Source organism: Lathyrus oleraceus, chromosome 4 (genome assembly GCF_024323335.1).
Source record: "Lathyrus oleraceus cultivar Zhongwan6 chromosome 4, CAAS_Psat_ZW6_1.0, whole genome shotgun sequence".
NCBI lineage: Eukaryota > Viridiplantae > Streptophyta > Magnoliopsida > Fabales > Fabaceae > Lathyrus > Lathyrus oleraceus.
The window spans coordinates 86,905,606-86,918,231 of record NC_066582.1 but is presented as its reverse complement, the minus strand read 5'-3'; positions in this window follow the sequence as shown (position 1 = coordinate 86,918,231).

Genomic DNA, 12,626 nt, shown 5'->3' with positions numbered 1-12,626 from the left:
GCGCCCTCGAAGCTATCAGATCGGTGATCTAGTTTTGAAGAGGATCCTCCCTCCCGGTGCAGATAACAGGGGCAAGTGGACTCCTAATTATGAAGGTCCATATGTTGTGAAAAAGGTATTCTCCGGTGGAGCCTTGATGCTTACAACTATGGATGGTGAAGATTTTCCGTCTCCTGTTAACTCAGATGTAGTCAAAAAATACTTCGCATAAATTGACCCGCTGGACAAAAAAGAAAAAAAGAGTCCAGGCAAAAATGGGCATCCCGGCGAACCAAAAAACAGAAAGGAAAGGTTCGGGCAAAAATTAGGGATAAAATGAAAAGAATTTGTACACCCGGTAAGTCGAAAACCCGCAAGGGCGGCTTAGGCAAAAATGGGTATCCCGGTGGATTGAAAACCCGAAAGGGCGATCCAGCCAAAAGAGGGATTAAAGCGAAGACTACAGTCTGAGTTGTCTGTACTTCATCGAGCTTTGTCGTCTGCCATCTCGAAAGATGTGATCCGTCCAGTCATTCTTCTCAGAAAGCAAGGAGTTGGAAGGAAAACTGATGATCTGTGAGTTATAACAGAATTGGGAAATAGTGGATGCCGTGTTCACATTGCCATTAGGATAGATTTTTCCTTTTATGCGCAATTACCTCTTTCTAGGAATTGCCTCCCAATGTATTTGCCTTTTCAGGCGCATTTTCAATCAATAAAAGTCGTTATTCAGATAAATGGCTCTTTTGTTTTTATTTTTACTGTTTTGTTTGCAAAAATGTCCGAATTTTTGATAAGCATTGCATATAAGAACATGAAGGCTAAACAATAGCTTGCAGGATGATGAAACATTTGAAAATCATTTTGAATGTTGAGGACACTTGAGCGTATCTTGTCCATGTATCCCCTGGGGGCATTTTGTTGTGCTGCTTTTCAGATTGGCATCTGAGAGGACGTTTCCTCAGCAGATATTTTCCCCAAGCAAGTTTGGAAGCTATCAGAGCTATGTTCCCCTGAGGAGACGTCTGTGGATAGTGCCTTCTATTCCCCAACAGATCTAAGGATTGCCTATCCCCAGCAGGCCTGTATTTGCCGAGTAAGGCAGGTTCATTGAAATTTATCTCCAACATTTATCCTATCTGTGGACTGAAGGATATCCCCAGCGGAGTTTACCTTCCCCAGCAGCAGTGCTATTCTCCAACATGAGTGAGAAGTCGTTGCTCTCCTTGCAGAGTCTCCCCGCATAGTTGGAGTACCTGACCAGTTTTGGCTCCCCAGCCGGAATTTTTCATCATTTTTGCATTTTTGCATTTTAGTGATCATTGCATCCTCAAACTGCGTAGCATTCCCATTCAATATGGAGCATTACGCCATAGAAAAATTCAAACATATGCATTCATTTGTTAACCTCACCAGACCGTATCCCCGGCAGAGGCGGATCATTTCATTCAACATCAGCACAGCAAGTCTGCTACAGTTGCTCTTGACAGCATTCAGGATTGATATCCCCACAGAGGTTTATTTCCTCACCCGTTGGTGACAGAAAGTTTGTTTCTCCCCAGTGAGACCCCCAGCAAGTGGTCAACCTTGCCTTGACATATCTAAGATGTCGTTCTTGTGATACCGGTAAGTGTCATACTAGCACCCGCGTGTGTTTCTTTGTTTGGTGTCGGTAAACACCATTGTTTCGGTGTCTGTAAACATCGGGTATTCTCCCCAGTCATCAGTAAATGTCTGGTCATCATGTTTGGTGTCGGTAAACACCATTGTTTCGGTGTCTGTAAACATCGGGTATTCTCCCCAGTCATCAGTAAATGTCTGGTCATCATTTCTGGTGTCGGTAAACACCATTGTTTCGGTGTCTGTAAACATCGGGTTTTCTCCCCAGTCATCAGTAAATGTCTGGTCATCATTTTTGGTGTCGGTGAACACCATTGTTTCGGTGTCTGTAAACATCGAGTCTTTCCCCCAGTCATCAGTAAATGTCTGGTCATCATTGTTGGTGTCGGTAAACACCATTGTTTCGATGTCTGTAAACATCGAATCTTTTCTGCAGTCATCGGTAAATGTCTGATAATCCCCAGCTAGAGATTCCCAGTAGAGTCATCGGTAAATGTCCTATCTGGTTTCCAGTTGCAAATATTTGTTTTTTCCCTTAGTGAAGTGTTCCCCAGTCATCGGTAAATGTCTGGTCGTTTGTTTTGATGTCGGTAAACATCATCTTTCGATGTCGGTAAACGTCGAGTCTCATCCCAGTCATCGGTAAATGTCTGGTCATGCTTTGTTTCCTTGTTGATAAAATCAAGATCCCCAGAAGTCGTCAGTAAACGTCTTGTCTGATTACACCACAAAGATTTTGTTCCTCCTCAAGTGGAGACGCCATCGGTAAATGGCCCTATATGCTTCGATATCGGTAAATATTGAATGCCCAGTTTTATCCGCCATCGGTAAATGGCCCCGTATGCTTCGATATCGGTAAATATCAGATCCCCAGTTGCAGTAGCCATCGGTAAATGGTCGAGTTGAAGTTGATATCGGTAAATGTCAAGTTTCTTTGAAACCACCATCGGTAAATGGTTTTGCTTCCTTTTACATCAGAAGTTGTTTCCCAGCAGCCATCGGTAAATGGTCTTGCTGAAGTTGATATCGGTAAATATCAAGTTACCAGTTTCTAACCATCGGTAAATGGTTTCGCCTTTCTGAAATTGTCAATGGCGGGCGTCATCGGTAAATGACGTGGTTCTCCTTGTATCACATCCGGCAGAGTGCAAATTTCTACGGTTCTTTGGTATTCAATCCCTGTGTACCTTGAAGTCTGACAGCCGTTGCTCTCATCCGTTCAGGTTCCCAGCTGATTGAATAGGGGCAGCTGTAGCACCTCAAATTTGCACCTATCATTATACATACATTGTCATTATTAGGTCATAACATAACATGGTCCACTGCATAGCATTGCATTGTCCTTTTGCCCAAGTGCAAGATCATCAGCAAGATTAGGTCAAACTGATCAGGAGATCAGTCAGTCAAGCAAGCAAGCACAATTCTCAAGGAGCCAAGGCCCTAGGATTGGTCCAACATGTTCACATGACTTGGGGATCCATTTGAAGTGTTTAGGTCAAAGATTGGATGTTCAGAAGTCATCAGTCAATGCACAGTTTGCCAGAAACCCTAAAAAGTCAAACTTGGTCAACTGTGTCTGATTTTATGGTTTTGATGGTTGGATTTGGTTTGAGAGAGCTCATTCATGTCCATATAGGCCTCATATATCTTGTCAAACACCATCATGGAAGAATTTGAAGCCAGATCAGAAATTTCCAAAAATGGAAACTGGACCTGTAATTAAAACCTGCCAAAAATGGAAAGTCTTGATCCTCAAACTTACATCATGATACAAGCTTCAAATGAATTTTTGCCCAACATGAAAGTTGAAGATCTTGTTCTCCCATTTCCAAAAAGTCCAAGAACACTCAATTCCCATGTATGGTTGGCAAGTTATGATCAAATCGTTTTCAAAAATTCTTGAACTTCAAAAGGCCATATCTCTCAAACCATTTGGCCAATTTGGGTGGGGTTTTTTCCTACAAGTCACATTTGACCTCCTCTTTCCAAAAATGTAACTTTCATTCACCAAAACATCACCATGCAAAATGGCCTTTTTGAACTTGCCTTAATTAATTTCAAGTGAGTTGAATTTTGACTTTTCAAAATAATCATTTTTAAACCATTTGGCCAATTGAAATAGTTCAGAAATGTGGTTTTGGTCATGTTACAAAGCCATTTTCGTGCAGTACACATAGCCATTCCCAAGTTGCTTGAAAATTGGACAAAAGTACACTTTTACCAACTCCATTCCATATTTTCATGAAGCTTGCTTTGTACCCTAAAACAGAGTATTTATTCATCATTTTCTGTCATTTACAAACCCTAGCAGCAACCATCAAACACTCAGAAATCCATTCATTCTAAAAAACTTCATTTCTTGCATTTTCCAAAAAACTGCAAAAACTCCAAAGGCCACGATTTGGACATTGTTGTTTCATCACTCAAGCAGACTTGTGAGCTTGTTTTCACCACATTTCCACATCTGTAAGCAGCCCTGATTCAACTGTTTTCAAAGAATCCATCCATGGCAGATTGAGATTCGAGCATTGTCGAGCTTCTTTGAGCTAAACTATCTTCACCAATCATCATTTGGAGGACTTTGGCTCATCTGTTTCACCAGCAAACATCAAAACAACAACTGAACTCCAACTTTCTTCAAAAACAAGTAAGATATCAAATCTCTCCATTTTTAAAATCATGAACTACATCTTGTAGATCTTTTTGCCATGAGCTTACTGAGCTTTGAATCGAAGGAAACGGTTAGGAATAAAGAGAGAAATTCGAAATTCAAATTTGATGTTCATTTATATTTTTGCATGATTTGTCCATTTTAGTTTGATTTGGGATTAATAGAGGTTGATTTATGTTTGAGCATGTTTAGATGAGCATTTTGGTATTTTGGATTTTTGGTTTTGTTAAAAAAAATTGTGTTGCTGGAATTTGCTGTGATGAACATATGATACTGAAGTTTTGTTGCTGTACACGATACTGAGATTTCCATTATGCATAGCGAAACCCAGAATTTGTTCCTGTAGCCGTGCCGTTGGATTGGTAGGGTTTTAATACATATCGCTGTGCATGTTGTTTTTTAAAAAAGGAATATTTTAATTGGTTGGGGTTTGTCTGTTGTTGCTGTGGTATTTTCGCTATGCATTTTGGTTTTCAAAGGGTATTTTAATTGGTCATGGTGTTTTGTCCACTGTTGCCATTGGTCCGTGTACTGTGGGCCATGCAGATTTCTCATTGGCTGTGGGCCCCACTGACTGGGATTTAAAATCCCATCAAATTGGCACTGCCGTTTGTTTTGTTCCGTTACGCGGCTGGTGGTGTGTTGTTTTAATTGGTTTCCGTTGCTGCGTGTAGCTAGGGAAAGCATAGCATTTGTTCCTGGGAATCTGTTTAAGAATACTGGACGTTCGCTTTATACTGTAGCCACAGGGTTTTAATACGAAAACGCAATGTGATTGGTCCTGCTTCATGACCATGCTAGCACGCGATTGGCTAGTATTTCCTATTGACTGGGCGTTGAAGTCCCATTTAAGTGGAACGGTAGCGTTCCATTGCTCCTCAAATGCCATTCCAATTTTAAATAATCACTCATAATTATTAAATAGCATTTCCATTCATTTACATTTTTTATTTCATTTTCTTTACAATCTTCAAAAATTCATAAATAATTAAGGGATGATCCAATTGGGATGGGACTTTTTGCATTATTCTCCATTTTTCATCTAGTTTTTTATAAGCATTTTTATTCGAATTGTGTTCATGTGGAAAATTTATTTGGCTAGGGCTTTGTTCATGTGACAACATTTTGTACATTTTGCCAATTCAATTGTGAAATTGTGATGCATTGACCATTTGATCTGAAATTTTTTGTGCTTAAACTAGACACATTCATGGTGATTTTGATGTAGAGTTTGTGAATTTATCATTGCTAGTTTGTGAGATATGATTTTTTGAATTAGGGTGTGACAATTTGTGTCACACCATTGATGTGCAACTTCATGATTTTTGATACCATGCTTTCTGACCTCCAAATGAATTGATTTTTTGCATGAACCTACTCTTGGATGTCTAGTTTACATGTGAATTTACTTGGATTTATTTGTGGTATTTCCTAATTGTTTGAGATTTTCTCCCCTGTTTAGTCATATGTTGACTTTTTGTGACACATGTTCCCATTTCATTTGTGAAATTCTCATACTTTATTAGATGGACATGAAATTTTACATGAGATAACTAGACATCCTCATCTTTGCCATGGTTTTAGTCCCATTCATTTCTCATATGCTATCACTGATTTATGAATTTTTCAAGTTGATGCATGATTGGTTGACTTCTTTGAGCATGTTCAAAATTGCTTTGACTTTCTGATTTTCATTGACTGCCTTCCACTTGTCCAAATGAGATGAAATTTGACATGCTTACCATGCTGTAGGTTGTGATTGATCATGATTTATTTGGTGATTTTTGGAAATGTTTAAGATTGCTTTTGAGTTAAGTCTTGCTGTTGACTTCTATGGGCTTCTGTTTGCAACACTTTGACCTAAATTGTTCATGAAATGATGATGATGATTGATATGAATGTGAACCCAATTGGTTTTGTTTCTTGATTGTTTGAACATGATTTTGGATACTTGCCCTTTTCTGTTTTGACTTTTTCATTCTCTTTTGACCCTAGGTTTGCCCTAGTGGTCCTGTTACTCACTGTTGAGCTTATGTTTTCAGGTTGAACACCAAATGACCAATGAGATCAATTTCTTTTTGATTAAGCTTGATTGTTTATCAGGAGCTAACCTTTGTTTTGTAGGTGGCTTGACTCATATGGTTTGAGTCTTGTGCTTTGCACATTGGTCCCTCTGTGTTGACTGGTTGATATCTGCTTCATTTGATTTAACTTTGACTTATATACTAACTGTGCTTGACTGGTTTCAGGTACTTTAGTTGCTCAGTTCCTTGTGAACTTTTGCTTTGCTTTGCTTATATAAGCAATTTGCATTGAGGTATATTTCTCATCTTCATGTAGTCTGGAAGACCTGGTCTGTTACTTGGCCAGGCAACTGTCTGAAGTCCTCCTTAAGAGGCAATGTTTGTGATTGTTTACATTTGTCCTTGTACAGAGTCAAAGACCTCCTAAGTGAAGAGTCATTGGCAGACACAAGGAATATGCAATCTATCCCCTGCTATTCTGTGTGTCATCTGCTTTGCTCACACCACCGTGTTGATGCATTGCAGATACAAACCCAAGATCTTGTACAATTGTACAGTTGAGTCAGTTTCAAATGTGTAGAAGGGTTCCCCTTTCTGAACCCACACATTCTTGTCTTAAGCTCTCCCAGGTCAGGGATAAGAGCTGTGAAGTCTTATCTTCACTCACCTTTCATCTGCTTCACCTTAGCCCCTCAATGGCAAGGTTAAGAGCACGTTCACCCAGTTCCAGAGGTTTGTTTGTTGAGGTTGATATGACCCCTCGACTAAAACCTAACCCTTGTTTGAGCCACTTGCTTGTGTATAGTGTGTGCTATCTGTGCTTGTATGTTTGTTTGACTTGCTTCCTGTGCAAGTTAGGGTTAGTTTAGACTTGCTTCCTGTGCAAGTTAGGTTTTGCTTGACTTGCTTCCTGTGCAAGTTAAGTGTGTGTGTGGCTTGCTTCCTGTGCAAGTCATGTTTAGGATAGGCTTGCTTCCTGTGCAAGTTAGCTAGAAACCTTAACTTAGGGTTGATTTTGCATGATAACATCTAGGCTCGAGTCGTAGTCTCCCTAGTTGTGTCTCCCTCTGTTATCTGGTTAGGCTAGTCCTTTTTCCCTCCGTAGGGGAACTACGTCGCCCTGATCCTCATACCAGATGAGGTACGTAGGCAGGAGATGAGCTGATCTCTCCGGGCGCCCTTTTTTCTTTTTTGTGTGTGCTGTTTGACAGTTATAGGCTCGAGTCCCCGACTCCCTATTAACCTGTTGTGTCGTTGTGTGCTTGGAAGCTGATGTAAGTCCATCGAGTGGCATTTGGGTTCCAGTGTGCGTGTGTTTGGTTCGGATGCTGATGTAAGTCCAGTGATTGGCGTTCAGGCTCCATGTTTGCCTTCTTGAGTGCGTTTTGGTTCGGATGCTGATGTAAGTCCAGTGATTGGCATTCAGGCTCCACGTTTGCCTTTGCCTGTGTTTGTTTGTGTGTGTGTTAGCCGAGCTACGAATGCTCTGATTCTTCTCTCGTCCGAGAAGATATGTATGCATAAGGTGCGATACCTTAGCGAGCATGTGTCGTTTCCCCAGTCCGAACTACTTCGACTCTGATGTCTATGCCTGATAGACTAAGTAGGCCCAGGATGCGGTATCCTGCCGAGTCAGCCTTGTCAGTTTTCTTGTGTCTCTTTCAGCCAGTGCGTGTGTGTGTGAGCAGTGTTTTAGCAACCATTATCCTTCCTATTGTGCGTGGATCCCGTAGAGTACTACGGATGCGTAGGGGTGCTAATACCTTCCCTTCGCATAACCGACTCCCGATCCCATTCTCTTTGGTCGCGAGACCATGTCTTTTCCTAGGTTTACTCTGAGCGTTTCCTTTCCCTCTTTTGGGATAAATAACGCACGGTGGCGGCTCTGTTGTTCTTGTTTTCCCGCCGGTTTTTCGCGTGATGCGACACAAGGGGAGTTCTGTCGTTGTGCTGCAAGTTGTCATCAAGCTTGTGGTCTATGTGTTCTCAGATAACTAGGTATGGCACCTTGTCAGTTATCAGGATGCTGTGATGTATGTCAAGGCGGAGTGAGCAGAAGAATGTCTGACCGGATGTCATGACATTGCCCTGGACAATGCTGTTAATTCCTTCTGAATCTTAAAGTCATTAGGAATTATAAGGGTAAGCTGTGTGGTACAGGGGGAGTAACCATCTGCTGAAGTGTGGGAATTTGGCTGCAGTAGTGCCAGATGTCAAGTCTCTACTGGAGGTATGACAGAGGTCTTGGGAAATGTTGAATACTGGCAGAATGCAGGAAAAAGCCGCGTGGAATGTTAAGACATCGCGTGCAACGTGTCTGACTGCATATCTGGAATAGTCTCCATGCACTGGAACTGCTGTTTTGGAAAAGAAACAGTCAAGAGCTATAAAAGGTATTCAAAGATAGTCTGAGATTTTGTTGGTGATTCTCTGACTGTTTCTCAGCAAAAATTAATGAATCTTGACCAAGCATTTATTCCTACCGTTAATTCCTAAGCACGGGCTGGACTATTTAAAGGATGTAATAGCCCTCTTCTTCTCACAAGAGAAACACTCAATTCCCTCAGAATCATAGGGTATGTTAAGGTTTAGGCAAGCTGCGCCTGGATCTGGTTTTGTGAGGGGTACCTTTACAAATGTTTAGCTAAAAAGGGGGAGAGAAATACAGTCCTGGGGTTGAGAATGTACCAGAAGCAAGCTAACTGTGGTAGGAAACAGAAGTTGGTGTCAGGCACAAAATCCACCAACTGGGTATATCACTTGTGTCTTGTGATCTGAGTTAAGAGGACAGTTGTGTCTTGTGATCTGAGTTACATTATCTATGTACTCAGCATTACATATTCTTCCGGAAGCTCTCCTGTTGAGGGAAAGGGTTCTGGTACAACTGATCCATATTCCTCTACTTCCTCATGTACACCAACCTTGGTGTTTGTGGTGGTGGAGTCAATGACAGAGATGAAGAGCATACCCATAATGGGATGTTTTGTCCAGTGTAATGTTTATTTGTTTTAGCTAAAATTTGCCAAAGGGGGAGATTGTTAATACCTTAGGATTGGCATTAATTTTGTAAAACAAATAATGTAATCATCTCTGTTGTTTTAATATGTTGGGTTGAAAAAGTTCAACATCTGGACCAACATGTCATGTACGATGTCACAACATCATGTCTGTGACATCGCACATGTGTAGAAAACTGAATTAATTAATTCAGTATATATTCTGGGATTAGTAAGGATATTTGGTGAATATCCTAACTCCCATGTGGAAGTCTTAAAGACTCAATCAGAACATATATAGGCTCAAAATAAGGAGATATATATGGAGAGATTCTAGGATTGAAGACCTTCTAACCTTGATTCCGATCAGGAAAATAAACTTTTGCAGGTTTTGAAGAAGCACAAGAAGGCAATTGGCTGGACATTAGCTGACATCCCAGGTATTAGTCCTTCCATGTGTATGCACAGGATTTTACTTGAGGGCGGTGCTAAAACGGTAAGGCAGCCCCAAAGGAGACTTAATCCTTTGATTCTTGATGTGGTAAAGAAAGAGGTAACCAAACTCTTGCAAGCAAGTATCATTTATCCTATCTCTGACAGTAAATGGGTAAGCCCAGTGCAGGTTGTACCTAAGAAATCTGAACTCACGGTGGTGAAAAATGAAAAGAATGAACTTGCTCCCACTAGAGTTCAAAATAGCTGGAGAGTTTGTATTGATTACAGGAGGTTGAACCAAGCTACCAGAAAGGATCACTTTCCTTTGCCGTTCATTGACCAAATGCTTGAACGACTAGCTGGTAAATCACATTATTGTTTTCTTGATGGTTTTTCAAGTTACTTTCAGATTCATATTACACCTGAAGATCAAGAAAAGACCACTTTCACGTGCCCATTCGGTACATTTGCTTACAGGAGGATGCCTTTTGGTGTTTGCAATACTCCTGGCACTTTCCAGCGATGCATGATTAGTATTTTCTCTGAGTTTATTGAAAATTGCATGGAAGTGTTTATGGATGACTTTACTGTTTATGGTCCGTCTTTTGATGCATGCTTGAAAAGTTTGAATATGGTTTTAGAGAGATGCATCGAGACTGGCCTTGTTTTAAATTATGAAAAATGTCATTTTATGGTTGAGCAGGGAATTGTTCTTGGTCACATAATTTCTGAAAAAAGAATTTCTGTTGACCCTGCTAAGATTGATGTAATTTCTACATTGCCTTACCCTTCTTGCGTTCGCGAGATTTGTTCTTTTCTTGGTCATGCAGGTTTTTACAGGCGTTTCATCAAGGATTTCAGCAAGATAGCTCTTCCGTTGTCAAACTTGTTGAAGAATGATGTCACTTTCAGTTTCGATGACAAATGCAAACAAGCGTTTGACTTCTTGAAGAAAGCATTGACCTCCGCTCCCATCATCCAGCCTCCCGACTGGACCCTCTCTTTTGAGATTATGTGTGATGCTTCTAATTATGATGTTGGGGTTGTCCTTGCACAAAGAGTTAACAAGGCTGCCCATCTTATTTACTATGCTTCTTGGACTTTAGATTCTGCACAGTTAAATTACACCACCACTGAAAAAGAACTTCTAACTATTGTTTTTGCTCTTGATAAATTCAGATCATACTTGCTAGGTTCCAAGGTTATTGTTTTTACTGACCATGCAGCTTTAAAGTACTTGTTGAAGAATCCGGAAGCAAAACCGAGATTGATTCGGTGGATGTTATTGCTCCAAGAGTTTAATGTAGAGATTAAAGACAAAAATGGAGCTGAGAACTTAGTGGTTGATCACTTGAGCAGAATAGAGAGAGATAAAGGTCCTTTTCCTATCCAGGATGACTTTCATGATGAGCAGCTTTTACTTGTGCATGGTATTACTCATTGGTTTGCTGATATTGTTAATTATCTTGTTGTTGGTGTTTTTCCTACAGGTGCATCTAGGACACAAATCCACAAACTCAAGAGTGATGTCAAATATTATGTTTGGGAAGATCCATATCTTTGGAAGTTTGGTAGTGATCAGGTAATCAGGAGATGTGTCCCCGATTATGAGATTGCATCCATTTTGATTTTATCTCATGCATCTCAAGTCAGCAGACATTTTGGTCCTCAAAGGACTGCAAGAAAAGTCCTAGACTCGGGTTTTTATTGGCCCACTATTTTGAAAGATGCCTATGAGGTTTACTGCACTTGTAAAGAGTGCCAAATAACAGGTACAAATGTCACTCGTAAGAGTGAAATGCCTCAGCAACCTATGCTTTTCTATGAGGTATTTGATGTATGGGGAATCGACTTCATGGGTCCCTTTCCTATATCATTTGGTTTTTTGTACATTTTACTTGCTGTTGATTATGTTTCAAAGTGGGTGGAAGTTATCCCCATTAGGACTAATGATTCTAGAGTTGTTGCAGATTTTGTCAGGTCTAATATCTTTTGCAGGTTTGAAATACCGCGAGCTATCATAAGTGACCAAGGCACTCATTTTTGTAACTGCACCAGGGAAGCTTTGATCCGGAAGTATGGAGTTGTGCACAAAATTTCTACTGCATATCACCCACAAACAAATGGGTAAGTTGAGATCTCCAACAGAGATATCAAACAGGTTTTAGAGAAAATGGTGCAACCAAACAGGAAGGACTGGAACCGCCGTCTAGAAGACGCACTTTGGGCTCAAAGAACAACTTTTAAGACACCCATTGGGATGCCTCCTTATTGACTTGTTTTTGGTAAGACATGTCACCTTCCTGTAAAGATAGAACACCGTGCCTATTGGGCGGTGAAAAGTTGTAATTTGGAGATGCAACAAGCAGGTATTGAAAGAAAACTCCAATTACAACAGCTTGAAGAGCTTAGGCTAGAGGCTTATGAAAGCTCTAGGATTTATAAAGAGAAAACTAAGCACTTCCATGATAAGATGATTTCTAGGAAGGAATTCCATGTGTGCCAACATGTTTTACTATTTAATTCTCGCCTTAAGCTTATGGTTGGGAAACTTCGATCCAAATGGATTGACCCTTTTGTCGTTACTAACGTTTTCCCTCATGGTGCAATAGAGATTAAAAGTGCAGGTACTGACAAAGTTTTCAAGGTCAATGTGCAGCACCTAAAGCTATTTCATTAGAGTTCAGCGCCTGACAATGCAAGCATAAAGGAGCTTTCTTTGGAAGCACCCAACTACACTGCAACTTGATCAGGGAGTTCTTATTCCTTTCTCTCAACTTCAATAACTATGTCCTTTCATTGAGGACAATGCTTGTTTTAAGTGTGGGGGAGGGAATTCCCTTTTTGTTTTGTTTTCTTTGCTTTTGTTTCATTGTTTTGTTTTCAATTATATAAAAAATA